This window comes from Moschus berezovskii, chromosome 25, assembly GCF_049115385.1.
Source record: "Moschus berezovskii isolate FMDL1 chromosome 25, NW_MosBer_1.0, whole genome shotgun sequence".
NCBI lineage: Eukaryota > Metazoa > Chordata > Mammalia > Artiodactyla > Moschidae > Moschus > Moschus berezovskii.
This window is the reverse complement of record NC_142484.1, coordinates 50,271,081-50,291,138: the sequence shown is the minus strand read 5'-3', so window position 1 is coordinate 50,291,138 and position 20,058 is coordinate 50,271,081. Positions and strand designations below refer to the sequence as shown.

The window sequence follows — 20,058 nt, the reverse complement described above, 5'->3', positions numbered from 1 at the left end:
GCATCTCAGTCTCTTGCCTTACACCCAGGTTCAGCAGATACCTCCTTGGAGAAGTGGCCGCACTTATCGGGCCACCTCTGCATGCTTCCCTGCTCTCTGATTCCTGGTCTGTCTAGTTCTTTTCCTTCAGTAGTTCTCTAGTAGCCTTCAAGAGATACTTTAAAACTTTTCCTATATTTTGAAGTTGTTCTTGATGGGAACATTGATTTAATTTAAAGTTATTCATTTAAAATGATTTCTTCATGCTTGGAAGTGCTGGTTGCATATAGTGTGTTATATGTTATTATATATAAATATATGTTATATTTATTGTATATAGTGTGTGTGTATATATATATATATATATATATATACCATTATATGTAGTGTTATTTTATATTCCTCCGTCCATGGGATTTTCCAGGCAAGAGTACTGGAGTGGGGTGCCATTGACTTCTCCAGTATACTGTATAGTAATAGTGATAAGCCTTTGACTGTGTCGATCACAATAAACTGTGGAACATTTTGAAAGAGATGGGAATCCCAGACCACCTGACCTGCCTCTTGAGAAACCTGTATGCAGGTCAGGAAGCAACAGTTAGAACTGTCCGTGGAACAACAGACTGGTTCCAAATAGGAAAAGGGGTGCGTCAAGGCTGTATATTGTCACCTTGCTTATTTAACTTATATGCAGAGTACATCATGAGGAACGCTGGGCTGGAAGAAGCACAAGCTGGAATCAAGATTGCCGGGAGAAATATCAATAACCTCAGATATGCAGATGACACTACCCTTATGGCAGAAAGTGAAGAGGAACTCAAAAGCCTCTTGATGAAAGTGAAAGAGGAGAGTGAAAAGGTTGGCTTAAAGCTCAACATTCAGAAAACAAAGATCATGGCATCTGGTCCCATCACTTCATGGGAAATAGATGGAAAAACAGTGGAAACAGTGTCAGACTTTATTTTTTTGGGCTCCAAAATCACTGCAGATGCTGATTGCAGCCATGAAATTAAAAGACGCTTGCTCCTTGGAAGGAAAGTTGTGACCAACCTTGATAGTATATTAAAAAGCAGAGACATTACTTTGCCAACCAAGGTCCGTCTAGTCAAGGCAATGGTTTTTCCCGCGGTCATGTATGGATGTGAGAGTTGGACTGTGAAGAAAGCTGATCGCCGAAGAATCGATGCTTTTGACCTGTGGTGTTGGAGAAGACTCTTGAGAGTCCCTGGGACTGCAAGGAGATCCAACCAGTCCATTCTAAAGGAGATCAATCCTGGGTGTTCATTGGAGGGACTGATGCTAAAGCTGAAACTGCAATACTTTGGCCACCTCACGCGACGAGTTGACTCACTGGAAAAGACTCTGATGCTGGGAAAGGTTGGGGGCGGGAGGAGAAGGGGACGACAGAGAATGAGATGGCTGGATGGTATCACCGACTCTGTGGACATGAGTTTGAGTGTACTCCGGGAGTTGGTGATGGACAGGGAGGCCTGGCGTGCTGTGGCTCATGGGGTCGCGGAGAGTCGGACACGACTGAGCAACTGAACTGAACTGAATAGTGATAAGAAGTGGTAAAGTGATCGTCCCATATAGTTATCTATCAGTTATCACATCTGTTACACAGTTAACTTCTTTGAACACCTGTTTCTCTAAGTGACACTCGGTTTTGTGACTGCGTTGTGTATAGAAGCCTTCTGGAAAATGTTTTATATCAAATTAGAAATAAATTGATTCTTAGTGGAAAGGCCTTGTGGTGAGAATATGTTATGAGGTAAAAGTCAGCAATGACTCTGAAACTGATTATATAAACATGTGAAAAAAATACTTGGTAGTCAAAAGGGATAATTGATCCCTTCCTGTGGTTATGATGATAATTTTAGTATGGTTTTATGTTTGGGGCCACTATTTTTTCTGTTTCCTTAATATCAGCTTACAGTATTAGCTCTGTTTACATCGTGTGCTTTCAGAGTTCAAAGAACTCTATTGTATGTTTTTAAATTTTGCTTTTAATGTAAAAAGAACAGGCAAATATGAGACCAAAGTGATATCTCTTCCGTTACCTGCCACCTCAAAATGTATACCCCTGTGTATAACGACTGCTCTTCCTCTCCTACCCTCTCCTTTCATTTCTTGTCCTCCTCTCCTATTGATATATGTTAGTTGACAAAAATACAGAAATTGAAGTACATAAGAAAAACAAATTTGAAATCTCTTGTAATCCCATTGCCAAGCAGTAGTCAGGTTTCTGAGCATTTGACACATATCTTTTGTGGGTTTTTCTGTGTAAAATGGACTGTATGTATTGTTATTTGTCGTTCTGAGCTAGGCGTTTTCATTAATATCACCTGTAATAATTAAAATATCCGTATAGATTCTGTAATACACCTCATACTTAACCAAATCAGAATCTCTAGGGTAGGGTGAAGAGGGTTTTGTTGAAAAACACAAAAACTTCCCTTCAGAAGATTTTAATTGCCTTCAGAAATCTTCTAAAACAGAAAAAACAGGAATATTGCCATATTATATGTGAAGAAAACTTTGACTTGTATACAACTGTCCATCTAATGATTTGGTTTGGACTTTTCCCGGCCATTCCGCCCTGGGGTGAATTTGGACTGCTCTCGGGACTTCCGGCCATCTCTCTGTGCGCTCTGTGCTCCTGTGTGGAGTACGGACGTGTCACCCTTCCCTGCCGCAGGCTGTCAGCAGGCTCACAGTGAGTGCTCGAAGCTCAGGGAGCTGTTTGGTGTTCCTTGGCCTGAAGATATGGAATGCAGTAGGTGTGAAAATCATAGATTTTTCATGGACCATTGCTTCTTTTGCAGCATATTTAAAATTATTTGTCTTCTGGTTCATCAGTTTTTAAGAATTTTTGAAGTGTGTATATTACTTATAATTTTGAACAGAAGTTTCATGCCTCAGAGCTGTTCATTTCCTTAGGAATTTGGAATGAAATGAGAAAGGTGGAAAAAGAAAAACATTTCTGTGAAGAAAATTTTAAAGTAATTAAGAAAAACGTAATCAAGATATTGATTGTTTGATATGTTTCCCTTGCAGTTCCCCCCCACCCCCGGTTATAAAAGTAATGCCATTTATAAAAGATTAGAAGATATAGAGAACATAATCATTTGTTGCCTCATCATTAAATATCTTTAATGATTTAATGGGACTGGAATATCTTTATGATTTCGGTGTTATTGACTACAGTAGTTCTGTCATTTCTGTTTTTCTTTTTTTCAGTTTTGTTTTTTTGACCATGCAACATGTGGGATCTAAGTTCCCTGATCAGAGATAGAACCCATGGCCTCTGCACTGGAAGCACGAAGTCAACCACTGGACTGCCAGGGAAGTCCCTTGGTTCTGTTTTACTGTCATGTATTAACATACTCAGACCCAGAAAATGTCAGATACTTTTCAAATCACTTCCAATATATAGATTGTAAGCATTTCCTAAAGGCCTGAGGACATTTACCTGACAGTCTTACAGATTTGTTTAAGAGAACATAATTGTTAGTAATAACGTGTATGGTAGTAATACTGCATTTTTTTATACTATAATGTTGTGCCTTTTCGTGTTCTTAAATGTTCCAAGGATAAAGCATAGATGAATACCTATAAAACTCTTACTGTCTAGCTTTGTCCAATAATATTTTGCAGTGTTTGCTTCAGACTTTTTTTTTTTTTTTTTTTTTGTCCACACCCAAGATCCCACATGGCTTGCAGGATCTTAGTTCCCCCAACTAAGGATGGAACCTGGGGCCCAGACAGTGAGAATACCAAGTCCTAACCATTGGATCACCAGGGAATGCCCCAGATTTCTTTTTTAAAGAAATAAAACAGTACAGGTAGAGTTGAAGATTCCTTTGTTAGTATCCATCTTGATTTCATTTCCCTCTTTTCTCCCCAGAGATGAGATCATCACTGTGTTGAATTTGTCGTTAATTCTTCTTATGTTTGTGTTTATACTCTTACTGTACATCACAAGCGTATCCATAAGCAACATTCTATACTTTTTTACGTTCCATATATATATATATATATAAAAATATATAATGTTGTACATGTATCTGTGTTTATATCTGTATCCGTTGTTTATTAGTCTGGTTCTTTCCTCTTAATTGCTGTGTAATGGCCAATTGTGTTAATACTACTATCTGGAGTTACTTAGCATCTTCTACTGATGGTTATTTAAGTATTTCCAAGGGTTTGCTATTATGGGCAGTGCTGCACGGAACACTTTTGATAAAAACCTGCAGCTTAGAAAGCCAAATCCTTAGAAGGGTGTAGCACTGGATCATTACCATTGCCTCACGCTCTCATGCTCCTTGCTAGTCAGCCCATGTCTGTGCCATCCTCTGGAGGCAACTGCTGTTTAGCATCCTCCCTAGGTGATCACTGTGTATTCTAGAGCTTCATACAAATGAAGCCATACGTGTATAACTCTCATTGTGCTTGAGTTAAGAGTGCTCTTCTTTGCTCTGTTTTCAAGACTCACTAATGGTTTTGTGTTCATTAATAGTTCTTTCCTTTTCCTTATCTTCCATTGTATAGATTACTGTATTTTGCTTATCCATTCTCCTATTGCTAGACAGTTTAAACCATAGCCGCTCTATTTGCTCTTTGTCTTTAGTCAGTTTCCAGTGTGGTCGACGGGAAGGTTTCTCTTCATTCTCCTCAGCACTTATGCCAAATCTATGTCACTCACTTCAAACCTGAATTTCATTTCACCATCATTCCGTATGTGACCCCTACTCCCCTCAACCTCAGTCTGTCCTCCTCTCCCGAAAATCACTTCAGCGTTTTGTGCAAACTTTTGTGGTCTGCTACATCTCAGTCCAGTCCTTCTCAGTTTCCTTTCTTGCATCTTCTTCTTCTTCCTGGTGCTTCTTAGCAGTCTGTTTCTGTTCTTTTTGATTCTACATGCTTCCTCTGGGTAATTTCATCTCACTGATTTTAACTGTTCCTCACACACTGATGCCTCCTGAGTCGAAATCTATAGCCTTGTCATCTTTCTGGTAAGTTCCAAATCCGCCTAACAAGCAGCCGTTGGATATCCTAACCTGAATTTGTCTCAAGTACCTCAACCTCAACATGTCTAAAATTGATTTTACTCCTTGCTCATTTTTTTTTTTTAATTCCTAGAAGGCATATTGCTCCTTCATTGACCCAAGCTCCCACATCCAGTCAGTTGTAGATTCTGCTGCTTTTATTTAACTAATTTCACAGCTGTCTCATTCTCATTGCCTTATCTGGTTTTAGTTATGGCTCATCAGATATTTCTGCTCTCAATTTTGTACAGCTCAAATGTCTTCCATACTCCTTCTAGTCATCTTTCTATTTAACTTGTATGTGGGGTGAGCGCTCAGTCATGTAGAACTCTTTGAGAGCCCATGGACTATATATAGAGCCCGCCAGACTCCTCTGTCCACGCGTGAAATTTTGCCGGCAAGAATATTGGAGTGGGTTGCCATTTCCTTCTCCAGGGGATCTTTCTGACCCCAGGATTGAACCCACGTCTCTTGTGTCTCCTGCAGTAGCAGGCAGATTCTTTACCAGTTGAGCCACCAGGGAAGCTGTTAAGTTGGGTAAGGGCTATATGAGTATATTTAGTCAACAGTCATCCATTCAGCAAATATCAATTGGATGTATTCCATGTGCTCGACCGGAGAAGGCAGTGGCAACCCACTCCAGTACTCTTGCCTGGAAAATCCCATGGGCAGAGGAGCCTGGTAGGCTGCAGTCCATGGGGTCCCTAAGAGTCAGACACAGCTGAGCGACTTCATTTTCACTTTTGACTTTCGTGCATTGGAGAGGGAAATGGCAACCCACTCCAGTGTTCTTGCCTGGAGAATCCCAGGGACGGGGGTGACCCTAGTGGGCTGCCGTCTGTGGGGTCGCACAGAGTCGGACATGACTGAAGTGACTTAGCAGCAGCAGCATGTGCTAGACACCATTCCAAATAGTGGAGATGAGTAGTGAACAAAATGTGGTCTGTTCTTATGGAGCTACAGTTGTAGTGATGGTTGTAATGGTAAGATACAGATAAGTAGATAATGTCAGATAGCAGTGACTGCCAATAAGAAAGAATAGAGTTAGGTGACAGTGAAACAGTATGGAGACATTAGGGAAGTCCTTTTTAATAAGGAGACAGTGTGACAGGGATGTGAATGAAATGAGAGAACAAATGATACAGGTATCTCGGGAAGATCAGTCCAGGCAGAGGAAGCAGAGCAACTAGTGCAGAGGCTCTGCAGTGGAAGCATGCTGGTTATATTCACACAACAACGGGGACACCACAGAGGCTCGAGCCGTGTGAGTAAGGGAGAAGGGAAGGAAATTCGATCAGAAAGCACTGGGGTTGGGAGGTGTCTTTAGAGCTCCTTTATGGAATTTGGATTTGATTCTGAGTGAGTTAGAAGCTGTTGCGCGGAAGAGACATGATCATGAGCACAGGGGTGGCATGTCTTTAAAGGATCACCCTGGTTCTTGTGTACAAATGGAGATGAACTGGAAGCCACTCCAGAAATCCAAGGATGAGGTACTAATCACTCAAACTGGGTGGACGCTGTGGAGGACGTTTGGAAAGTGGTCAGATTCTAGATAGGTTGCGAAGTCGAATGACAAGAAGTGCTGGTAGGTTGTGAGGTGGATACGCAGAAGCGGTTTCAAGGAGGACCCCAAGGGTTTCGGCCTGAGCAGCTAGAAGAGTGGGATTACCATTTGTGAAAATGGAGAAACTAAGGAGTGGAAATGAAGAGTTTGGTTTTGGAAGGATTGGAAAGGAAGGAGTGGGTCTGTGGTGAGTTGGCAGTTGGATGTACAGATATGTCCATTGATATGTTTATGTCAGTGTTTACACACACATGCGTACACATGTTTCTGAAAGTGCTTACCTCTTGTGCTTACAGTTCATGCGCTCTTCGTACCCCAGCAACACTACACACACCCTGTTCGAACCTCTGTGCCTTTGCTCGCATTTTTTGTTAGAATACTGATGGCCATACTGCCAGTACAGGCAAATACTCATTCAAAAATCCTGTGTTGAGGGACTGACATGAAGTCTTTGATAATTTTGATTGCTTCATAGGTCATGCTGCTGTATCTTGTATTGTGTTTACAAGCTTGTGCCTTCTTTTGAACTCAAGGATAGAGTTTTTCAGGTGTCTTTCTCTTAAAGCCCTGGCTTACTGCAGAGTTCTAATAAATGCCTCTGTGCTGTAAGTTTCTGTCATTTGTCTTTATAATCTAAGGCTTGTGAAGAAAATGGTTTGGATTAGTCAGCTTCAGTGTAAGCTTATACATGTATTTGGCAAACTTAATATCAGTGGCAGTTTCTTGGAAACGATTTGATCCATGTAGCTACTGAATATCTAGTTGATGGGAGTCTGAAGGCCTAGAAACTGATGCTGCCAAGGAAACTGAAAATGCAGGAAGTTCATGAGAACAGTACTTCCGATCATGTGAGAATGTCTGCAACACGTCCCTGTTTTTTCTGTACTGTGCGTGTGATGCTTTCTCAAGTCTGGAAAACTGTCAAAATGCAGATTTCTTTGGCCCTAACATAGGCATAATGAAATAGGATTTGAGGTGGTGAAGAATGTCTGATCCTCTCCTACCCTTCCCCATGTCCATAAGTGTCTTCTCCATGTCTGTTTCTCCGTTGTTGCCCTATAAATAGATTCTTCAGTGCTGCTTTTCTAGATGCCATATATATGCATTCGAATACAATATTTGTCTTTGTCTTTCTTACTCTCTTCACTCTGTGTGATAGCTTCTAGGTCCATCCACCTCATCAGAACCGACTCAAATGCCTTCCTTTTGATTGCTGAGTCATATTCCATTGTGCATATGTACCACAGCTTCTTGATCCATTCATCTGTCAGTGGACAACTAGGTTGCTTCCATAGTCTAGCTATTGTAAGTGGTGCTGCAGTGAACAATGGGATACATGGGTCTTTTTCAGCGTTGGTTTCCTCAGGGTATACGCCTGGGAGTGGGATTGCTGGGTCATATGGCGGTTTTATTCCTAGTTTTTTTAAGGAATCTCCATACCATCTTCCATAGTGGCTGTATCAATTTACATTCCCATCAACGGTGCAAGAGTGTTCCCTTTCCTCCACACACTCTCCGGCATTTATTATTTGTAGATTTTTTTGATGATATCTCATTGTAATTTTGATTTGCATTTCTCTGATAATGAGCAGTGTTGAGCATCTGTTCATGTGTTTGTTATCCATCTGTATGTCTTCTTTGGAGAAATGTCTGTTTAGGTCTTTTCCCCACGTTTTGGTTGGGTTGTTTGTTTTTCTGGCATTGAGTTGTAGGAGCTGCTTGTATATTTTGGAAATTAATCCTTTGTCTGTTGTTTCATTTGCTGTTATTTTCTCACATTCCGAGGGCTGTCTTTTCACCTTGCTTATCGTTTCCTTTGCTGTGCAAAAGCTTTCAAGTTTAATCAGGTCCCACTTGTTCACTTTTGTTTTTGTTTCCATTACTCTAGGAGGTGGGTCATAGAGTATCTTGCTTTGATTTACGTCATTGAGTGTTCTGCCTATGTTTTCCTCTAAGAGTTTTATAGTTTCTGATCTTACATTTAGGTCTTTAATCCATTTTGAGTTTATCTTTGTATAGGTGTTAGGAAGTGTTCTAATTTCATTCTTTTACATGTAGCTGTCCAGGTTTCCCAGCACCGTTTATTGAAGAGCCTGTCTTTGCCCCATTGTAAATTCTTGCCTCCTTTGTTAAAAATAAGGTACCCATAGGTGCATGGGTTTATTTCCGGGCTTTCTATCTTGTTCCATCAGTCTATATTTCTGTTTTTGTGCCAGCACCATACTATCTTGATGACTGTAGCTTTGTAGTATAATCTGAAGTCAGGAAGGTTGATTCCTCCAACTCCATTCTTTGTGAAGTCTGCTTTGGCTATTTGGGATCTTTTGTGTTTCCATATGAATTGTGCGATTTTTTGTTCTAGTTCTGTGAAAAATGCCGTTGGTAATTTGATAGGGATCACGTTGAATTTGTAGATTGTGCTTGGTAGTATAGTCCTTTTCACAGTATTGATTCTTCCGACCCAGAAACATGAAATATCTCTCCATCTGTTTGTGTCATCTTTGATTTCTTTCATCAGTGTCTTATACTTTTCTGTGTACAGTTCTTTTGTCTACTTCAGTTCAGTTCAGTCGTGACTGACTCTTTGCGACCCCATGAATCGCAGCACACCAGGCTCCCTGTCCATCACCAACTCCCGGAGTTCACACAAACTCATGTCCATCAAGTCGGGGATGCCATCCAGCCATCTCATCCTTTGTCGTCCCCTTCTCCTCCTGCCCCCAATCCCTCCCAGCATCAGAGTCTTTTCCAGTGAGTCAACTCGTCGCATGAGGTGGCCAAAGTATTGGAGTTTCAGCTTTAGCATCAGTCCTTCCAATGAACGCCCAGGATCGATCTCCTTTAGAATGGACTGGTTGACTCTCCTCACAGTCCAAGGAACTCTCAAGAGTTTTCTCCAGCACCACAGTTCAAAAGCATCAATTCTTCGGCGATCAGCTTTCTTCACAGTCCAACTCTCACATCCATACGTGACCATGGGAAAAACCATTATGCCATTAAGAGATATTAAAAACAGGTTGAGAACCTTCAGTATACATCTAGTGGGAGTCCTAGAACAAGGGGCTGTAAGAATGACTAAGGAATGATAACTAAAGAAGTACATCCTGAAATTTTCAGAACTGATAACTTGTCAAACCTCACATTAAAACTACGCTGTGCATACGAAGCAGGACAAGTAAAAATCAATCGCAATGAGAAACATTCTTTGCAACTAGAAGGCTAGAGACATTCTTTGCAACTGAAAGCTACCAGAGAGAAGAAATCTCCAAAAGATGATCAACTGTGCAGGCTTCTCAACAGCAACAATAACAGCTAGAAGATAATGAACTAATATCTTTAAAATGCTGAGTGATGATAACTTTATCCATCTAAAGCACCACTGCAGGTTGAGGACAAGCGAAAGACATTTTGGGGCAAGGACTAAAATAATTTATCTCTGGCATACCCTATCTATAAGAATTTCTAAAGAGCATCCTTTAGCAGAAAGAAAAGAGAACCCCAAGATAGGATGAGGGTGTAGTTTTTGGCAAAGTCACTCAACAATGATAATAACAGGACCAGTTATTTTTGTAAAGGTTCTTCTGAGTCTCTGGAAAATAACAACAAGGAGTATTAGGTAGGTTAAGTATGCTAGGAACGTAGTCTTGTTCAAGAAGATGGAAGTGCTGAATACTTTTAACTGTAACTTTTTCTCATAAAGCTAAGTATAAGTACATATTGTAAATGTATGTATGTATTTAATGAGCACCTGCTATGTGCCAGACACTGATCTAGGCTCTGGGAATAAGACCCCTGGGGGGAAAAAACTCCTCGTTGAGTTTATACTTTAGTAGAGGGGGAAACAGTGGAAACAGTGTCAGACCTTATTTTTTTGGGCTCCAAAATCACTGCAGATGCTGACTGCAGCCAGGAAATTAAAAGCCGCTTACTCCTTGGAAGGAAAGTTATGACCAACCTAGATAGCATATTAAAAAGCAGAGAGGTCCAACCAGTCCATTCTAAAGGAGATCAATCCTGGGTGTTCATTGGAAGGACTGATGCTAAAGCTGAAACTCCAATACTTTGGCCACCTCATGCGACGAGTTGACTCACTGGAAAAGACTCTGATGCTGGCAGGGATTGGGGGTGGGAGGAGACGGGGACGACAGAGAATGAGATGGCTGGATGGCATCACCGACTCGATGGACATGAGTTTGAGTGAACTCCGGGAGTTGGTGATGGACAGGGAGGCCTGGCGTGCTGTGATTCATGGGGTCGCAAAGAGTCACACATGACTGAGCAACTGAACTGAACTGAGGAGGAAACTATATATTGTTTAAAAACACTAGTAAGCACAAACAGGCTTGAAAGAAATACATTGGTAAATAGGAAAAGATACGCTTGACAAATGTGATGGTCTGATGAGGAAACACACTGGTGTGGCAACAGTGACGTCAGATAGAATACTGTTGACAGTGAGCACTGAAGCGCATTGGGCAGCTGGAGCATTGATTTAACACCTAACACAGCCTTAAAAGTGAAAAGTGACAGGATCAGAAGGAAAAGGGAGGAGCCCACAGATTAGCGTATCTCTATTAACACAGATAGGTGGGGACTTACCTGGCGGTCCAGTGGATAGGAATCGCCTCGCAGTGCAGGGGACATGGGTTTGATCCTTGGTCAGGGAACTAAGATCCCATGTGCTGCAGGGCAGCCAAGCCCACACACCACAGCTAAGACTCGATGGAGCCAAAGAACTACCTATCCTTAAAAACAAAAATGAATAGGTAAACAGAAAATTAGTCAAGAAAACACGTATACCTTGTTTTATTGCACTTCCCTTTATTGTGCTTTGCAGACAGTTCACTTCAGTCACTTCAGTCGCTCAGTCATGTCCAGCTCTCTGTGACCCCATGGCCTACAGCCCGCCAGGCCTCCCTGTCCATCACTAACTCCCAGGGTTTACTCAAACTCATGTCCATTGAGTTGGTGATGCCATCCAACCATCTTATCCTCTGTCGTCCCCTTCTCCTCCCACCTTCAATATTTCCCAGCATCAGGGTCTTTTCCAGTGAGTCAGTTCTTTGCATCAGGTAGCCAGAATATTAGAGTTTCAGCTTCAGCATCAGTCCTTCCAGTGAATATTCAGGACTGATTTCCTTTAGGGTGGATTGGTTGGATCTCCTTGCTGTCCAAAGGACTCTCAAGAGTCTTCTCTAACACCACAGTTAAAAGCATCGATACTTCAAGGCTTAGCTTTCTTTATAGTCGAACTCTGACATCCATGCATGACTACTGGAAAAACCATAGATTTGACTACACGGACCTTTGTTGGCAAAGTAATGTTGCTGGTTTTTAATATGCTGTCTGGATTGGTCATAACTTTTCTTCAAGGAGCAAGTGTTTTTAATTTCATGGCTGCCGTCACCATCTGCAGTGATTTTTGGAGCCCCCCAAAATAAAGTCTGTCATTGTTTCCACTGTTTCCCCATCTATTTGCAGTGAAATGATAGGAACAGATGCCATGATCTTAATTTGCTGAATGTTGAGTTTTCAGCAAACTTTTTTCACTTTTTCAGCTCTCCTCTTTCACTTTCATCAAGAGGCTCTTTAGTTCTTTGCTTTCTGCCATAAAGTTGGTGTCATCTGCCTATCTCTAACCCAGCGTTTCTCATGATGTCCTCTGCATAGAAGTTAAATAGGCAGGGTGACAATATACAGCCTTGATGTACTCCTTTTCCTATTTGGAACCTGTCTCTTGTTCCATGTCCAGTTCTAACTGTTGCTTCCTGACCTGCATACAGATTTCTCAAGAGGGAGGTCAGGTGATCTGGTATTCCCATCTCTTTCAGAATTTTCCAGAGTTTGTTATGATCCACACAATGGCTCTGGCCTAGTCAATAAGGCAGAAGTAGATGTTTTTCTAGAACTCTCTTGCTTTTTCCATGATCCAGCGGATGTTGGCAATTAGATCTCTGGTTCCTCTCCCTTTTCTAAATGCAGCTTGAGGATCTGGGAGTTCTCAGTTCATGTACTGTTGCAGCCTGGCTTGGAAAAATTTCAGCATTACTTTACTGGCATATGAGATGAGTGCAATTGTGCGATAGTTTGAGCATTCTTTGGCATTGCCTTTTTTTGGGATTGGAATGAAAAGTGACCTTTTCCAGTCCTATGGCCACGACTGAGTTTTCCAAATTTGCTGACATACTGAGTGCAGCACTTTCACAGCATCATCTTTTAGAATTTGAAGTAGGTCAACTGGAATTCCATCACCCCCACTAGTTTTGTTAGTAGTGATGCTTGCCAAGGCCCACTTGACTTCACGTTTCAGGATGTCTGGCTCTAGGTGAGTGATCATACCATCGTGATTCTCTGGGTCGTGAAGATCTTTTTTGTATAGTTCTTCTGTGTATTCTTGCCATCTCTTCTTAATATCTTCTGCTTCTCTTAGGTCCCTACCAAATCTGTCCTTTATTGAGCCCATCTTTGCATGACATGTTCCGTTATTATCTCTAATTTTCTTGAGGAGATCTCTAGTCTTTTCTCTTCTGCTGTTTTCCTCTATTTCTTTGCACTGATCACTGAGGAAGGCTTTCTTATCTCTCCTTGCTATTCTTTGGACCTCTGCATTCAAATGAGTGTGTCTTTCCTTTTCGCTTCTCTTCTTTTCACAGGTGTTTGTAAGGCCTCCTCAGACACCATTTTGCTTTTCTTCATTTCTTTTTCTTGGGGATGGTCTTGATTCTTGTCTCCTGTATAGAGTCACGAACCTCCATCGACGGTTCATCAGTCACTCTGTCTGTCAGATCTAATCCCTTGAATCTCTTCGTCGCTTCCACTGTATAATCGTAAGGGATTTGATTTAGGTCATACCTGAATGGTCTAGTGGTTTTTCCTACTTTCTTCAATTTAAGTCTGAATTTGGCAATAAGGAGCTCATGATCTGAGCCACAGTCAACTCCCAATCTTGTTTTTGCTGGAAGGAAAGTTATGACCAACCTTGATAGTATATTAAAAAGCAGAGACATTACTTTGCCAACCAAGGTCCGTCTAGTCAAGGCTAGGTTTTTCTGTGGTCATGTATGGATGTGAGAGTTGGACTGTAAAGAAAGCTGATGGCCGAAGAATTGATGCTTTTGAACTGTGGTGTTGGAGAAGACTCTTGAGAGTCCCTTATACTGCAAGAAGATCCAACCAGTCCATTCTAAAGGAGATCAATCCTGGATGTTCATTGGAAGGACTGACGCTAAGGCTGAAACTGCAATACTTTGGCCACCTCACGCGACGAGTTGACTCACTGGAAAAGACTCTGATGCTGGGAAAGGTTGGGGGCGGGAGGAGCAGGGGACGACGGAGAATGAGATGGCTGGATGGCATCACCGACTCTGTGAACATGAGTTTGAGTGAACTCCGGGAGTTGGTGATGGACAGGGAGGCCTGGCGTGCTGTGATTCATGGGGTCGCGGAGAGTCGGACACGACTGAGCGACTGAACTGAACTGAACTGAGAGCTTCTCCATCTTTGGCGGCAAAGAATATAATCAATCTGATTTCAGTGCTGTACATCTGGTGATGTCCATGTGTGGAGTCTTCTGTTGTGTCGTTGGACGAGGGTGTTTGCTATGACCAGTGCATTCTCTTGCAAAACTCTATGAGCCTTTGCCCTGCTTCATTCTGTACTCCAAGGCCAAATTTGCCTGTTACTCCAGGTGTTTCTTGACTTCCTCCTTTTGGATTCCAGTCCTCTATAATGAAAAGGACATCTTTTTTGGGTGTGAGTTCTAGAAGGTCTTGTAGGTCTTCCTAGAACCGTTCAACCTCAGCTTCTTCAGCATTACTGGTCAAGGCATAGACTTGGATTACTGTGATACTGAAGGGTTTGCCTTGAAAACGAATAGATCGTTCTGTCATTTTTGACATTGCATCTAGGTACTGCATTTTGGACTCTTGTTTTGCAGGCACCACAGTTTTTACAAATTGAAGTCTCGTGGCAACCCTGTGTTGAGCAAATCTGTTGGTGCCTTTTTATCCAACATCTTTGCTCACTTCATATCCCTGTGTCACATTTTGGTAACAATTATCAATTGATTAGTCAATTATCAATCAATTAGTCAATTATCGTGGTGTTCACAGGCTTCACACTTACATAATTGTGTGTGTGTGTGTTTCCTATGTTGAAACAATTTGGATTTGGAGGAAATATCCCAACAAGATTATGACCTCAGCTGCCACCAGGTATGATGAAATCTTCAACCTAAAAACGTACTCAGAAAAGATAGCCAGGTAGAACCAGGCTTAAGGCCTGTTCCTTACTAATTCAGAATATTTGAGGGAAAGCCAATCTTTTTTTAAAAAACTCAAAATTATCATCTTAAAATTAAAAACAAATGAATGCTCTTATATATATACACACACATATATATATTCTTCTTTGATCTTTTTGACATTTCTGTGATGACTAGTGTTATCATCTCTGTGTTAAAGATGTGGAAGCATGCACAGAGAGGCTCGGTGCCTTGGCTAAAGTCACCCAGTATTAGATTTCCATTTCCAGTTGTCCATTGTTCTTGCAAGTTACACCATAAATTGTTTAAAGGGATAGCATGTTATTTTATTCTAAGTCATACACATTAAAGCCAAAATAGTGAAACGATATGAGCAGATAAAAAATGAAACATGTTAAAGATGTTATTTTAATTCATAGTTGGCCAAATTGCATATTAGAGAGTCATGGTAAAATAAACGATTTGGCCATATTTGAGGAATCTTTCATTTTTTGACCGCTTACTTAATAGAATAAAATAAGACCCTGCAGTATTCACAAAGGAACAGATGACCTCAGACTTTTTACCAAGTATAAAGCTAATATTTATACTTATTTGAATTGTCACAAATTCTAAGTGAGTGGAATCCATATTCTTATGATTTTATGTAACCTAAGGTACATGGAAAATAAATCTTGGGAAAATGAATTTCTATAAAAGTCTTAAGATTATATGTAAAATGTTGTGTTTTGTATGGGTTAATGTACTTTTAAAATAGATCTTAAATTATGTGTTTTCTCAGTTATCACTAATTAGCAGCTTCTGTTACACAGATTAGATTGAAATCTATAAAGATCACAATTGAAAAACATACATTCCTTATTACCATATCTGAGACTGCTGCTAGTGTTATCGGACAATGCGTTTCTCCCTTAAATGCAATTTCATTGGGCCGAGAAGGAAAGAAGGGGAAAGGTTAATTCAACAAAGACAAAAATGTCTTTTCTGGGAATTCATCCTTTGAGAAAGCCGTTAATGAGTGGTTTCTCTCTGCCGTCAACTATTCGGTGATGCCACAGGGTCAGTAGCAAACAAAACAAACCAAGTCCTTGATTTCTGTGCAGCAGCCTTACTTGGGAGATTTATTTGTGTATTCTTTGAAAGTTTAAAATGTATTTAAATCACTGCTGCTGCTGCTGCTAAGTCACTTCAGTCGTGTCTGACTCTGTGTGACCCCATAGACGGAAGCCCACCAGACTCCCCTGTCCCCAGGATTCTCCAGGCAAGAACACTGGAGTGGGTTGCTATCTCCATAATTCTAAGGAGAGGGTTTGAATTAGCATTCCTGGTCACCTCTGGGCCACACACAAGCCATTCTGTCATACAGTAATTCTTTTGTGTTAGAAACTTGAGATGGGGCTAAACTAAACCAACACTGCCCTTTTGGGGACTCATCCCAGTTATCTTGGGGATCCTGACCGGGCCAGAATCCTTTTGAAACTGGTTCGACCTCCTCAAAACCCTGCCATTTGGTTTTCTGGAACCATGGACCACCCACTTCCCTGACTCAGCAAAGGCATTGTGACCCTCCCTGCTGGGACTGTGCTCTGGGCTAGAGAGTCACTCCTGCAGAGTGTGAGCAGCCTACAGTCATTGGTAGCGTTTGTCTGGTTGAGCCTTTGAGAAATGACTAGAGAGTAACCATAACAATGGTTTCCAATCAATTGAGTCCACTTAATACTCCAAGCACTGTTCTAAGCACGAAATCATTCACTCCCCTAGACAACCTTGTGAGGAAGATGGTCGTTTTACAGATGAGAACACAGAACCAAGGTTCAGTAGCTGGTGAGTGGTAGAACTGAGATTCAAACCCAAGCAGTCTGATTCTAGCATCTAGTCTTTACTGTTAACCCCTCTGTTATACTGTGCTGTTGAAAGACTGGCTTCTAAAATTATGACAGTCAAGTTGGTGGTCCTTCTCTCAGTGAACCACATATGCAAGGAGATCCAACCAGTCCATGCTAAAGGAGATCAGTCCTGGGTGTTCATTGGAAGGACGGATGCCAAAGCCGAAACTCCAATACTTTGGCCACCTCATGCAAAGAGTGGACTCACTGGAAAAGACTCTGATGCTGGGAGGGATTGGGGGCAGGAGGCAAGGGGACGACAGAGAATGAGATGGCTGGATGGCATCACCAACGTGATGGATACGAGTTTGAGTGAACTCCGGGAGTCGGTGATGGACAGGGAGGCCTGGCGTGCTGTGATTCATGGGGTCGCAAAGAGTCGGACTCAACTGAGCGACTGAACTGATGCTAATAATTCTGACAGTGGTTGAAATAGTTTTAGACATCTTGTTTTGGAGTTATCTGGGTCACATCACTTGATTTTTCTGGACCCCTGTTTTCTTATTTGTAAAATGAGGAGACAGACCTTCACCATTTGAAGGTAGATTAAATGTTTGGAATGACCAGAAATCAGTTTGAACCAATTTTAAAAAATAAGTTTAGAAAATAAATTCAGCAGTCCAGAGCAACTTTGGATGTGTGTATATGTGCACAGGGCCATTGACGACAGAAGAATAAATGTGGTAATAGCTTTGTTGGAGTTGTTCTTTCTTCTGTCTAGTTTGTGATACTTTCAGGACATAGGTAAACATTATGTTGTATCATTCCTTTATGATTCACTTTGAAACATTTAAACGTCAGTTTGATCCCCAGTTGTTGTTCCTCTGTATGACTTTTGAAAAGTTCTTTAATCCTTTGTGACCTCAGTTTCTTCATCTATGAAATGGGGATCATAGTATTTACTCTTGATGGATCTCCACCCCCATAGACGTGTCTGTTCAGGAGTTAATCTCTATAATAAAAACAGTATTAAGAAAGATTAACAGAGAATATATGTAAAATGCTTGGCATTATGCAGGTACTCAACAAATACTAGTCTTTGAGTTCTTCTACCCCAGCTCGAAAAATAACAATGGCAGTAACAGCAGTGATTCTTTCCTAATTTGGAAACTTAGAATGTATGCACTTTGTCAATTTATGATCTAATCTTCACATGTCGGAGCTTTTTTTAAAAATAATATTGTCTCATTTTAACTTTATGATTCTTATGGTCACTTATTTACCCAAACTGATACACTGAACTTTGCACCTGTTGAATTGGCTCTTTAATTACCATTTTGTTCATCAACATAAACACCGATCTGCTTTTAGTCATTTCATAGCAGTTAAAAACTTTAGCTCTGGACATAATTCGTCCCCTTAATTCTTTTTCTCCTAAGCCTTTATTATGTCTGGGACTTCGTTGTGTGTTTGCGTAAATTAATTTCTCATATGTTTTGTTCTAGTTACGGTCAGGTTTATTCAAGCACTAGACAACAGATTCTGTCATAAAATCATCTTGTAACCCCAAAACAACTGCTCTTACAAATTAAAAAATGAGTCTATGCCATGATGAGACCTCCACTACTTCTATAAACCATGCAAGAAAATACTATTTTTACTTTACGGTAGTACCTTTGCAATATTTCAGTGTCTTCAAGAACGATAAATTTCTTTAGCCGAAAGGGGCTTTTGAAAAATGATGAAATTGCATGCGGTCATTTTATAGATGAGGAAAATTAAGTAAAGGGGATAATGACTTGCGTAAGATCACATATCTATTGATAGAACTGGAACTAACATCCTGAGTTCCATATTCTAATACGAACCTCTTTCCATCATACCAGTTTAGGGAACAGATTGACACAGATTTTTGTGTTAGTCTCTCTTCTGTCAACAGTGTTACCTTATATCTGTCCTAAAGACATTGTTTGGAGAGCTTTCTTTTTTGAAGAATAGCATCAGTCTGTCAGAGAATCGTTTTTGGTCTGTAGGGTTGCTATCTTACACTTAGTATTTTGTTATCTAGGATAGCGAACGACAGCCGACAGGTCCTCCAGGAACCTGACTTTGCTCAGTCCCTCCTGAGGGATCCAGATACTCCTACCATAAGGAAATCAAGAGGAACTTCCACTCAAGGGATATCCACACATGCTCCTTCAACTCAGCTGGCCGTGGCGGATGACCAGAGAAGCACAGCAGGGAGTGTCCACAGCAAAGTGAGCAGCTACCACGGCAGCCTCCACAGGTCCCGTGATGGCAGGTGAGTTTTATCGGCAGCTTAGTTTATCTCATGTGCTGAGTTCGAGTCATACGGTGTCCAAAGGAAAAGCAGCCAATTCTGAAACAGGAGTTGATCTTTATTGACCTTTCTGAACTTTGCTAGGTTCAGTTGTCCCAGATTATGGTCAGGCTTCATGCCAGCCAGAGGAGTTTAGACGCGATACAGCGAGCAACCAAGTCATTGCTCATGGGAGAGAAGGCAGAGTAAAAGTGGTTATTTTAGTGAGATTAACTTAGCAAACAATTATGGAATACCTACTCTGTCAGACACTGTGTGAGTCTCTGGGAATACAAAACTGATTTCGACATGATCTTTGTTCTTAATAAGCTCAAGAAAATAGGGTAGTCATTATTTGTGTTGTAGTTGAAAGCATGGGGTCTAGAATAATAAGCTTCAGTTTCCTCATCTGTAAAATGGAAATAGGAATAATATCTGTCCCTTAGCAATGTTGTAAGAAGTAAATGAGATAATATACCTAATGGCTCAGAACAGTGCCCATCTCAGTAAGTGCCTGTTATCAACTTTTATTATCAGTAGGATAAGGTAATAATTAAAGTAAAATGCAAATATCATGGTATAGTCCAGAGGTAGTCAAATTTTTCTATGAAGAGAAAAATAACCAATATAATAAATACTGTATTATAAATGAAATAGCCTAATAAATAACTTTAGGCTTTGTGGGTCACATGGTCTTTGTTGCCACCATTCATTTCTGCTGTTAATACCATGAAAGCAGCCATAGACCGTACGCAGTCAAAGTAGGAGTGGCTGTGTTGCAGTAAAACTGTTTCCAAAATAGGAAGGGGCCCGATTTGACCAGCTGGCCACAGTTGGCCAACCCCTGTTTGGTAGCATGGATGAGGAGGGGGTGATTAAATCTGGTGGGGAGGAGGTGGGAGAAAGCTTCACAGAGAATGTCTGAGAGTGGGCAGGGTGTGCCTTCTTGTTATATTTGGTGGTAGAGACACTAGAATTAGAAACCTCTTAGGAGCTCTGCAGTAATTCAGTTAAGAGACGTTGGAGGTTTATGAAAGAACAGTGACGGTGCCAAGAGA

The 20,058-nt window shown here is 41.0% G+C and overlaps 1 long non-coding RNA gene across 2 annotated transcripts in view; it reads right to left on the bottom strand.

The window, feature by feature from the left end:
• Positions 1–2,755: 2,755 nt before the first annotated feature.
• Positions 2,756–20,058, bottom strand: part of LOC148773940 (uncharacterized) — a 30,747-nt gene continuing 13,444 nt past the window's right edge. Inside the window, exons 3-4 of one of the 2 annotated variants that reach the window (XR_016036450.1) lie at positions 11,191–11,336; positions 2,756–2,962 (exon numbers count right to left, since the gene is read on the bottom strand). This is a non-coding gene — a long non-coding RNA (uncharacterized LOC148773940). The remainder of the gene's footprint in view (positions 2,963–11,190; positions 11,337–20,058) is intronic. The other variant, XR_016036451.1, reaches the window with a different exon arrangement.